Here is a 12,407-nt window from a genome sequence, read left to right as displayed (position 1 = left end):
AGACACTTGCTTAACAGCTCTGGCCCTGCTGTTGCGGTCCAGGCAAAAATACCGTATTTATGATATTCACCCAATTCATGTGCATACCTTTTCAGCTCAGTGTGAGAGTCTCTGCTGGGTTTTGCAGGCGCAGTTTCTGTCCTCTGATCTTTGTGTCTCACTCAGGGTGAAACGCAACCTCTGCTGCACTGGCACAGTTCGGAGCAGAAACAGGTGAAGGAAGCGAGGGGAGGTTGTCCACACTGCATTCACAGTTTCGTTCTCTCGGACAGATGAAAAAATTAATACATAGAAAAGGCATTGGATTGCCAAATATACCTGATTTGAACAATATGCCACACACAGACTTACTTGGGAGAATACTCAAGTATACTTGAGAGAATACTTGAGAGAATACTCCCAAGTAGGTCTGTGTGTGGCATATTGTTCAAACCTTCTGCGATTTACTCAGAACCGGGTTGTGGGCTGCTGGTAAAACTACCAGCAGCCCACAACCCGGTTCTGAGTTACCGGTTGGAGACCCTTGGTCTAAAGCAGGGGTGTCAAACTAATTTTAGTTAAGGGGCCACATACTGCCCACTTTGATCTCAAGTGGGCCAGACCAGTAAAATCATAGCATAATAACGCATAACGCATACATAACCACAACATTTCTCTATGTTTAAATCATTGGTGAAGGTTTTTGATAAACCCTATTTTAAGGTCTTTCTACAATAAACTAGAAACATAAAGAGCAAAAACTCAGACATCAGCCCACTGTTTATCTGCCTGGGCTCTCCTCTGCAGATTCCCTCGCTTTGTGACGCGTTTGACGTCAAATGCGTCACAAAGCGAGCAGCGAGCGCTTCTGCCTCCGGAGCAGACATCACATTTATGCTGTTTTTGAAGCAATTACTGGATCGATTAAAAGAAATTACAAAACGTTTGTACTCATAAACCCCCATATTCTCATAGAAATGCAATTTATGTCTTCCTGTAATTTTCACACTTAGCAAAGTCATCCGGCGGGCTGAGCTGGACCCCCTGGCGGGCCGGATCCGGCCCGCGGGCCATATGTTTGACACCCCTGGTCTAAAGTCTTCATTTTTGTGACTCAAGTCTCCAGATGACTAAAAGTCCCTGTAAAGTAATCTGTAAAATACCAATAATCTTTCAGGTTTCATGCATGCAACACTGTGTGAGACAGGTCTAATAAAATCCTGTGTTCGGCTGTCTGACATAAATTGTAGGCACATCCAAGTGGGCAATAAATGTCAGGTGAACGGCAGCTCTCTATTGTAAAAAATCAGGAAATTAAATGCAAGCAGAGACATTTACGTGTGTGGATCAAAAACCTCCAAGACTGCTCCTGTTACAAATGAACAGGGCGCAGCACAGTGATGCACATGGAGGAGGAGGAAGCATTCCAAGTTGCCTTGCTTGATAAACATCAGCACCTGAGTTACACTCGTTTTTGTGACTGGTAATACATGCGCTTTTGCAATTTTCATGTGAATTTGAGCAGAGAGCACTCATCAAATTTGGTGTCAAACTCAAGAAAGAGGCAACAGAGACTGCTGAAATGCTTCAGAAAATTTACATTAACTAAACAATGAACCAGATGAGGTGTTTTGAATGACAAAGCTTACAGCGAAAACTGTGAGAAAACTCACACTTTTCTAACCTGTAATCACGCAATGATTACGGTACTCCCCACCACCCTTATTCACCAGAATGGGCTCCCTGTGACAGGAACTTACTGTAACACAGGTACTGATGTTGATCAAGTAACGTAACTTATTCAGGAAGGTGGTGGTTAATGGACGTGTCTCAGTGAAATATAGGGTCACTGTTTTGGACCCTTTCACCATGTTTCTCTCGCATTTGCCCACTTTCATCTGTGACATCCCAAAATCACAATGCCTTAAGATGTGAAGGTTGTAATCCACAAAGACTCCAACCGCAGTGGTTTGGTTGGTGATTTCAGTCCCTCGTCTATACCTGTCATGTGATCAAACCACCATTAAGATTAAATATTCATATACATGTCTGTATAGTGCTATTGTCAGAAGCTGAGGTTGTCAGTGTTTATTTGCACTGCCAAAAGCAAAACTACATTATTCACTTCACCACTATAATTTTACAAAGAAATCATGTGCTGCAACTTTGACTTGTTTTGTTTATTGTTAGCAAACTAAAACAACTTTCAAGCCTGTAAACTTGTAGAAAAACAATGATACAATGACAGAAGTTTCAATCTCCTGAAAAACATTATACTTATTGCAGCACTGTTGTATGCTTCAAAAACACTTTAACATACTTGTCTTTGATCATTTTTCAATCAAAACAACACTGCTGACACTGTCTTAAAAGTAGAGGGGGCTTTCAGCTGAGCAGTGGGGAAAAGGAAAACGGCTCTGGCTTCAAGATTATAGCAGTAATATGTCTGCTATTATATAAAAGCTGGTTTGAAATAGTCTGGTTCTTTATTATTCAAGTGTTGAAAAAAATCAAAGGTAATAGCGAGTTTAAAACGTTTTTTTGTTGTGTGATGCCAAACTTCAAACAGCCTGGCTGATTATTATGTAGTATTCAGGATCACTGGTGAGGAATGATTACTAACTCAGTCAGCTGATTTTTTTCCAGTTCTGAGTGACATCAAAACCGAGCTGAATGTTGGAAAATGACTGACATGGGTGAGAAACGGTGGACAGAAGGTGGGTGGTGTTGTGTTGGTGAGGGGGGTCATTTTAGAAACATGGTCGCCTTGGAAGCATAAATAGCCTTTGATGATTTTGATAGCATTGTCTTTTTGTGGTAATTTACTGAGGGAAAGCATGTCATGTTAAACTTGTACTGGGAGCTGAAAAGGATGACGGATGATAGGCGTTCTCAACGGTATATCAGAGCATTTGAAATTTTCCAAAAAGCCTCACTCTGAAAAGAGGGAGAGAGAATTGGTATGTTTTGTCAGGTTTCACATAAAGGTTTCAGCTTCATTTAGTTTTAGTGCTGTGATCTGACAAACAGTAAAAGCCTGGTAATATGTCGGAGACACACAGGCATGTGAGAGTGGACTGAGCCCAGCAGTGGACCATGCTTTTATCATGTTTTAATGAACAGGTATTGCTCCATGATGCAGTAAAATTAAGTTTAAGTTTCTTTTAATTTACAAAATAATATAGCAACTAAATTGTACTAAACATGAACAGGATTTGAGTAAATGAATCGGGAGTGTCAGTATGCTGGAGCTTGTCCGATGTCTTTTACTGTTGGCCACTGAGATAGGTTGGGGTTCTTTATACTGGGTTCAGGTAGCCTGGGTCTTCCTGACTATTGGTGACACTTCAGTCTTCATTGTGATTATAGTCTGGAAACCCTGTTTTGATGAAGATTTGTTCACAGGGGGGTACCACACAACACCATGAACACCATCCTTCGAATCACATCACTCACATTTGACATCATGTGGTTTTACCTTGCTCAAAATAATAGCATACAGCTGTAGTGCTGCTGGAGCGCACAGGAATGATGCTACAACACTTTTTTTCTCCCGTTGAGGAAATAAAATGTTCACAGTTCTCTTGATCTGGTTAAATTTACTATACAGCTTGAAGATGTATTCATCTATAAAGTGTAAGCCATGAAAAAGAGCCAATAAAAACAAATGGAATTGTCAAAGTAGTCATAATATTTAGGGTGTATTGACTGGTTCACGACGTCAACTCGAAGCCTTGTTTTGATCTGCTACCGTTTGCCCTCTTAAAGTTATTGCTTTACACTGGTATTACAAACTCGCCACAGTTTCACTCAGGTACTTCAACAAATAGCACTATACTCCTGCACAAGACAGTTCACAGTGTACATCTTGAGCAGATGGTAAAAGTGACATCTGTCAGTATAATAAAAATTTTAAGTTGAATTAACACTGGTTCTTACCAACAAAAACGGAACATGATAACGTTCATGATCGGGAAATTTACTGCAGGACGTTTGTATTAGACTGCATTAATTTTAGCTTCTTGTACCTAATAAACTGGCAAATGAATATATTTTAGTACTCACAATCTTCTAGTTGAATAAGGCATTTCAACCAGCAACCGTCAGGGCTAAATGACGTCGTGCATTTCCCTTTTTGCTGCCTCAGGACTGATCAGGGCTGATCTACCTGAGCTCCTACTTTGTTTGTTCGGCCAGTTATGGAAGCACTCAGACTCATTAATCATTCATCGGGCAGAGGAGCATCTGCAGAGAGCTGATTCTTGGCATTTAGACGGGAGGGAGACTACAGTAAACACATTTTCTGAGTGCAGCTCTGTGGTCCACATATAATCAATTCTCTTGTTATTGCGTTTCACTTGCTGAGGGGCAACAGGGTGAAGGGATATGATATCACCCAGGACTTGCCAATAATGAATTTCTATCTGCAAGAAAGCACTGGGGGATACTGGGAGGTGTCAAGCTAGTGTGAATCACATTTTCAATAATAAACAGCCCTCTTGTAAGAAGTCAACAATGCCCAAAGGGGAGAAGCTTGCTATTTGTCACTCTAGATGCATGACAATATTATTTTGCATTGATGCAACGTAGATTTTGCATCTGAAATAAAGCTGCCTGAGAGGGAAATACAGAAGTCATTAAGTATTCTCAAAGTCCATCACCTCCTCTAAGCTCTGCAGGAACTGGGGAAATTCATGTCGAGAAGACGGCAGTAAAAGCATGCAGCTTCACTGCCACTAGTTTTGGAAGAACATACATAGGAAACAGAGAGATTTAGAGATGCAATGGAATATGAGGGATAAGATGTTGGTCTCCATGGCGACTAGTGTAATAGAAACATCAGCGCAACCTCAATGGCAGAGTGGCATTGAGATGCCCTGAATCTTTGTGACTCTGAAACGATACAGCGTGCTGTAAAATCATCCCACACCTCTACAGAGTGAGAGCAGGGAAAGGTGTTAGGGCACACTCTGCTTTGAGGCTCATTCTATCGCTTGCGTTTTCCCAGCTCTATTTCCAACAGATGACGATCCAAAGGTATTATTATCGTGCAAAGCTCAGCTTCATTCGCACCACAGCTGAGGGTGTCCCAATGCAGATTTTGTGTGAAAATATAATTAGAAATGTTCTATACAAAGTGATAACTTGAAATTTTATGTGGGGAGCATGACGATTTAGGAAAAAAGCATAATCACCATCAACATGTAACATGTAGTCACATGTTCAGATGGCAGAATGGAGAGATCCATCTCTTGGTTCAGTTCAAAGATTAATAGTCACTGTTTTTGTAGTCTTCAGTTTAAGTCTGGCATTTAACGCTTATTCAGTTCAGTAGTAAATTTGTACAGTCCGAGCTGTTCAGGTCAGTAATCCCTCAACAGACTCAATAGGTGTTCAGGTTAATACTGTCTCTGTGCTGTTAAACACTGGAGTATCACTGCTGAGCTGTAAATGGTACTCTCAGTCACTAGTTAGAAGCTGCACTGCTAAAGCTGCTGATGGCAAAATAACACACACACACACACACACACACACACACACACACACACACACACACACACACACACACACACACACGTCCTGAAGACACAAGGACTCTCTCACGACAACATCAAACTCTCAGCTGATGATGGTAGGAACCAAAAAAAATATGTGAATTAATTCAAATTAATTAATTTTGTTTGCTTAAGTTTATATTACATTATAATTCATTTTATGTCATTCAGTGATTGAGTACAACATACTGTGGTAATAATATATTGTCTGTAAATATAGTTAATTATTATTAATCCATCAGCTATTATTTCTTGATCATTTACAGTATTTTGACTTGTGTTATTGTTTTTGTGGAAACTAAAAGTTGCCTATTAATTCCAACCTTCCAGCCCAGTATCACGGCAAAGTGTGTAATAGATACGCCTGGCCACAGAAGCAAAACGTGTGCCGTCTTTGCCTGTCGCTATTTAGGCGAAAGAATAACACGTACCTAAATGTCAGCATGTTACGTGAGGAAGGTTGACGTCGTCCCACAACAAAGGTCTTGAGACAAAGTAAATAGGCCATTTTTCCACTGTAGGCAGGAGGGGCAAGTGATGGACTGTCATGTGGGATGATGAGGTTTGAATCCAGGAGGTGACATCATGTTTTTTTCACCTGAACTCATGATAGCATCTTTAATAGTAGAGAAACAAATTTGAATATAATTTGTCCACGATATGTTGCCTGCATGTCAGAGTTTGTGCTCATTTGACTCACTCTGTCATCCATCTTCTACTTGACATGCAGTCATAATTACAGTCATCGCAAACGTGGGTGTAAATTTGGAAGCAGTGAAAGTGTGGAGGCTTTTCTTACCCTTCCTGTCACTGCTGTCAGCTAACACTGGTATCAGATATTTATGACAACCAAGCAGCGTCGTGAACAGTGATCCAAAAAAAGTTGACAGGACCAGTAATTTGGAACCAGGCCTAAAAAACCTTCATCGTAAATGTAGCTTGAGAGACCAGGGCAACAGCAAACCATCATTACTCAGCTGCCTGCCAAGAGAGTATAAGGGAAGCTGCTACTATGAGAGGAACATAATAGGATGCTAATAAATCCTCTGGAGATCACCGGGAGTTCAGAATGGTGTTTCCCAGAATGCTCATCAATCAGGGAAGTGAGAGGCTCACTTGCTCTTTGAAAGAATACTGGTTCAGCACCACTTCACTTTGTCTAGTGTACAACCCACGCTCATGTTTTTCTCTAACATCTCAGTTTGATGTAAATAATCGTCATTTGATGACTAATGCTACAATCTTTTTCCACTTTGCTGTTACTCAGACTGGTGGCAATTCCCTCCTCCAACATGTCACTGTCCAGACTGTCCTGTTTTCTCTGCCTTGTTGTGATTAGAAGCTTGGGTTTCATCATCTTTAATGGGTTGCTTTCATGTATGGAAAATTATATAATTGAAAAAGTTGTACATGGAGATATAGTTTTGTACCTGTGATACTGATTTTATAACTTTGTAATTAAGTTTGTGGACTAACTTTCAAGCTTACTTTCATTAGCCGAGGCACAAATTCTTCCATGTGTCTTTGTGTGTTATGTCGAACAGGTTTAGTTTGGACAGTCAGTGTCCATGGACCTGATGAAATCTACTCAGCTGGATAGTTTTGATAGTTAATCAGTTACTGCTTAAATTTCCTTTTTGCAATAATTGGTTGAAGAAAACCTCATGTTCATATACATCTGCATAAAACCAGGAACAGATTAAGGAAGATGGAAACCTGCAAGCCTGCAACTGTTGGACAAATTTGCAAGAATAAACCTTTGCAGTTCAGACATCAGCAAACAGGTAAAACACTAGAATCACAGGTACAAACGTTGAACAATTACAGGGTTTCCCAGGGTTTTCCCCTTGTTTCATTATCATATTGATCTAAAAATGCATTGTCTGCCATAAAATAATAATCATCAAACATTGGTAAAATAGTGACGCTATAGCAGTTTAGGTGCTGCCTTTAAGGGTTGTAATGGTAGGAAAAACCCTGTATTCCATTTCAATACAGTTTAATTGAATTATTCTCATTATTTTATATTTGGTTTAATAAAATTTCCTCATTTTTTTTTAATCAAGCCTACTGCAGAATGCTTGTACTATACATGCCCCAGGCAAAAACTTTAACAGTTTACCTCAGTATTACTGACATCTTCCTGTTACCATTTTGAAAACATGACTCCACAGGTTTCAAACTGGCATAATCATGCTAGCATGTATATCTTTACATGAGTGAAAATGTCAGAGATTTTTAACCTGGTCTGATAGAAATTGCCTGAATTGAATTAGATTATTCTAGATTATATGGAATTGGAGCAGACTGGATTGGATTAGACTGGACAAAATTATATTACATTAAAAATCAGATTTCATATAAGAGGATAAAATGGAAAAAAAAAAAAAAAACATTCATTGTTTCCACTTTGATCCTCAAAGACAAAAATAACTTGTTAAATGTTACACCAGACTGTCCTATGTATAGCAGGCCTAAATTTTAAAAGCTGTACTTGGGAAAATTAATAACAGAATAATTGAATCACCAGTAATTAAGTGATAAGATAAAGAATTAGTCAGTAAAGAGCTGGTTAATACTCTCCCTCTTCCCAAAGATTTCATCTATGTTAACACAGCATTTTTTTGTCCTGGGATTTTGTTTTTGCACTCTCAAGAGGATTAGCTGAAGACAGCGCTCAGTCTTGCAGTTTATCTTTCAGCCTTTAAAGTGCAGATATGGATGTAGTGGAAGAAAATACTTTTCATTTTGTAAGTTGAATTTCAGCTGAGAGCAGCAGCAGCAGCAGCAGCAGTAGCAGCTCCTTCACTGTTTTCCTCTCAGAGAAGCTGTTTTGATGAGAAGAGAATCTAACAGAGAAGTACCTCCATGCCAACCTCAGCTTCATCAATTAAGAGTTTTAAGCCATCTGAAGTCATTCTGATTTCCAACCTGAGAATTGCATGCCTGCCTGGAAGACTAATGAGAGGCTGACTCTACCAGAGGTTTTTTTTTCAACTACCAGCACAACAATTCACAGCAGGAAGTGTAAACCACAGATCAATTCTAATTTTTTTCCTCAAGCCAATACTCCTCTCTTCCCTCTTTTTAAAAAAAAAATCTTATTTATTGAACCTTTGCTTGCACGTAGATGGTTAAATTAAATAACATTTTCAGGCTGATATCATAATATATGAGGTACAGTGTTTCATAAAAAGCAGATTTTCAGTTTTACTGTGGGATTTGCGCTGACATCTTTCTTGTTCAAAGTCACCGATGTAATCCTCTCTCTCTCAGTCTCGTCCACTGTGATACTATCTCATCTTTCTGGAGCACCTGCTATGACAAACCCTGCACAGAGAAGCTCGGCAGAGAAAAGAGGCCTTCCACCTGTTTTTATGCACATTTTTCAGTTTGTGCCTGCAGAAATCAAACACAGAAAATTCTGAAAAAAGACAAAAGATTCCGAACAAGATTTTTTTGCTTGGCTGAGTTGGAAAAGTTGGTGCATCAACATAAGCAACAATGGAAACAGACTGAAAATAAATCGGGATATATACAGTGGGTACGGAAAGTATTCAGACCCCTTTAAATTTTTCACTCTTTGTTTCATTGCAGCCATTTGCTAAAATCAAAAAAGTTCATTTTATTTCTCATTAATGTAAACTCAGCACCCCATCTTGACAGAAAAAAACAGAAATGTAGAAATTTGTGCAAATTTATTAAAAAAGAAAAACTGAAATATCACATGGTCATAAGTATTCAGACCCTTTGCTCAGTATTGAGTAGAAGCACCCTTTTGAGCTAGTACAGCCATGAGTCTTCTTGGGAATGATGCAACAAGCTTTTCACACCTGGATTTGGGGATCCTCTGCCATTCTTCCTTGCAGATCCTCTCCAGTTCCGTCAGGTTGGATGGTGAATGTTGATGGACAGCCATTTTCAGGTCTCTCCAGAGATGCTCAATTGGGTTTAGGTCAGGGCTCTGGCTGGGCCAGTCAAGAATGGTCACAGAGTTGTTCCGAAGCCACTCCTTTGTTATTTTAGCTGTGTGCTTAGGGTCATTGTCTTGTTGGAAGGTGAACCTTCGGCCCAGTCTGAGGTCCAGAGCACTCTGGAAGAGGTTTTCTTCCAGGATATCTCTGTACTTGGCCGCATTCATCTTTCCTTCAATTGCAACCAGTCGTCCTGTCCTTGCAGCTGAAAAACACCCCCATAGCATGATGCTGCCACCACCATGTTTCACTGTTGGGATTGTATTGGGCAGGTGATGAGCAGTGCCTGGTTTTCTCCACACATACCGCTTAGAATTAATGCCAAAAAGTTCAATCTTGGTCTCATCAGACCAGAGAATCTTGTTTCTCATAGTCTGGGAGTCCTTCATGTGTTTTTTGGCAAACTCTATGCGGGCTTTCATATGTCTTGCACTGAGGAGAGGCTTCCGTCGGGCCACTCTGCCATAAAGCCCCGACTGGTGGAGGGCTGCAGTGATAGTTGACTTTGTGGAACTTTCTCCCATCTCCCTACTGCATCTCTGGAGCTCAGCCACAGTGATCTTTGGGTTCTTCTTTACCTCTCTCACCAAGGCTCTTCTCCCACAATTGCTCAGTTTGGCTGGACGGCCAGGTCTAGGAAGAGTTCTGGTCGTCCCAAACTTCTTCTATTTAAGGATTATGGAGGCCACTGTGCTCTTAGGAACCTTGAGTGCTGCAGAAATTATTTTGTAACTTTGGCCAGATCTGTGCCTTGCCACAATTCTGTCTTTGAGCTCCTTGGACAGTTCCTTCGACCTCATGATTCTCATTTGCTCTGACATGCACTGTGAGCTGTAAGGTCTTATATAGACAGGTGTGTGCTTTTCCTAATCAAGTCCAATCAGTTTAATTAAACACAGCTGGACTCCAATGAAGGAGTAGAACCATCTCAAGGAGGATCAGAAGAAATGGACAGCATGTGAGTTAAATATGAGTGTCACAGCAAAGGGTCTGAATACTTATGACCATGTGATATTTCAGTTTTTCTTTTTTAATAAATTTGCACAAATGTCTACATTTCTGTTTTTTTCTGTTAACATGGGGTGCTGAGTGTACATTAATGAGAAATAAAATGAACTTTTTTGATTTTAGCAAATGGCTGCAATGAAACAAAGAGTGAAAAATGTAAAGGGGTCTGAATACTTTCCGTACCCACTGTATAAAGCATGTGACTTACATCTCTTCAGGCAAGCATCCGCTCCACTTAAGAGACAAAGCATAGAGAAGATATAACATTCAATCTATGTGGAGTGGCCAGGAGACTGTAATGTCAAGTGAAGACATGAAACATAAACGGCATATTTCCATCACATTTTCCTTATTAACTCATTAGTTAACAATGCAACAAAACACAGTCGTTTCAGAAAGTATTCAGACCTCGGATCAGGACAATCTCTGACCGTCTTTGAGTGGCCCAGCCAAAGCCCAGACTTAAAACACATGGAACATCAGTGGAGACAACTGAAGATGGCAGCTCACAGACACTTCCCATCCAGTCTGATGGAGTTTGAGAGGATCTGGCAGGAAGCATAGAATAAACTCTGCAAATCCAGTGATGGATTTCAAATGGCATACTTATGTACTAACAGAGAGAGGCCCTGCTGATGCCAAATAGGACAAACAGTTTCACATCAACAAGAAAAAATCTGCCACTGTTGAGAGGAAACAGGTGTTCGAGGAAAAAAGAGAGGTAAGGAAGCATACAAAGGATAGATGCGGTTCCAAATCGTGAAGGTACGTAACACACTATTTTGAATGCATAAAAGTGTGTTCACACTGTCAAGTATGAAAACATGCAGTGCACTGTTTGTACTCGCATAGTGTACTCTAAGCGGTCCAAAAATTTAGTGTGAAACACACTTTCTACAATCCACAGTTGCCATTATGGCTACATATTGGAAAGGGTGGGACTACAAACCAAAAATATTGCCAGACAGCCTCAGCCAAGGCTGCAGCTGTTGTGAAACACAGGCCTTACGTGTTTATTTTCACAAGTTCCAGCATACTGCTGTTGGGTCGAAGCCATTGGTATGTTTATTGTGTGCGTTAAATAGAGGGCATGGAAACACATTTATGTCTGGGTAAAGTAATTAAACAGATATGGTGGCAGGTGATGCATTTAAAATGTTAGTTATTTCCAGTAAGTGCAGAGTGGCAGAGTGAAATTTGAGACAAAATTCAAGTACTACACAAGTAAGGGTACTAACATGTAAGAGTACGATATGTAAGTGTACTCAGGTAAGTATGTGATTTTAAGCGCAGGTATCCAAAACCTGTAAGAGACTTAGCCAAGAAGACAAGAGCATGTAATGGCTGCCAAAGGGGCTCCACAAAGTACTAGATTACAGGTGTGAATACTTTTCACTTTTTGATTTTTAATACATTTGCAAAGAGTTCTAAAAACACGTTTTCATCTTGCTGTCATGGTTTATTGAGTGTCAATTAAAGTGACAGGATGTAAGTATTTACTGAAGCAAATGTGGAGTTTTAATTATTGAAATGACTGATCATAAGTGTTTTTATTTCTCATGAGTTATTGCATTTAGAACATAAATGTCAATTGATTTATAACATGTCACATTGTATCACATTTTCTAAACATATTGACTGATATTCTGCTCCAAAAATTTAGAACCAATGCTGGAAAGCTGTTTTGTTAGCTATAACAAAAGTAATGTGTCCCTTTTATCACCTTGTTCAGGTCTTAAAATGTACCTTAGATGCTAACACATCTACATTTCCCCTTTCTGTTCTATATGGACCTTGGCCTGAAAACAAACTGGATCCTCACCGACAGATTTGATACAAGAATAATTTGAAAGAAAATTCCCATCGTAATGCTTTTAAAGTCTGTTGGGAG

The 12,407-nt window shown here is 39.8% G+C and overlaps 1 protein-coding gene across 5 annotated transcripts in view; it reads right to left on the bottom strand.

The window, feature by feature from the left end:
* Positions 1–12,407, bottom strand: part of LOC138206449 (alpha-1,3-mannosyl-glycoprotein 4-beta-N-acetylglucosaminyltransferase C-like) — a 63,566-nt gene that overhangs the window by 24,049 nt on the left and 27,110 nt on the right. Inside the window, exon 1 of one of the 5 annotated variants that reach the window (XM_069163169.1) lies at positions 88–340. The exons of the other annotated variants lie outside the window; for them this stretch is intronic. The gene's annotated coding sequence lies outside the window, so the exon portion shown is untranslated. Of the gene's footprint in view, positions 1–87; positions 341–12,407 lie in introns of those variants that run through there. 5 annotated transcript variants of the gene reach the window in all.

The sequence above is a fragment of the Embiotoca jacksoni genome, unplaced genomic scaffold (genome assembly GCF_022577435.1).
Source record: "Embiotoca jacksoni isolate LCO1_2020_lvr unplaced genomic scaffold, fEmbJac1.0.p SCAF_3, whole genome shotgun sequence".
Classification (NCBI taxonomy): domain Eukaryota; kingdom Metazoa; phylum Chordata; class Actinopteri; family Embiotocidae; genus Embiotoca; species Embiotoca jacksoni.
This window is presented reverse-complemented; position numbering and strand designations above follow the sequence as displayed.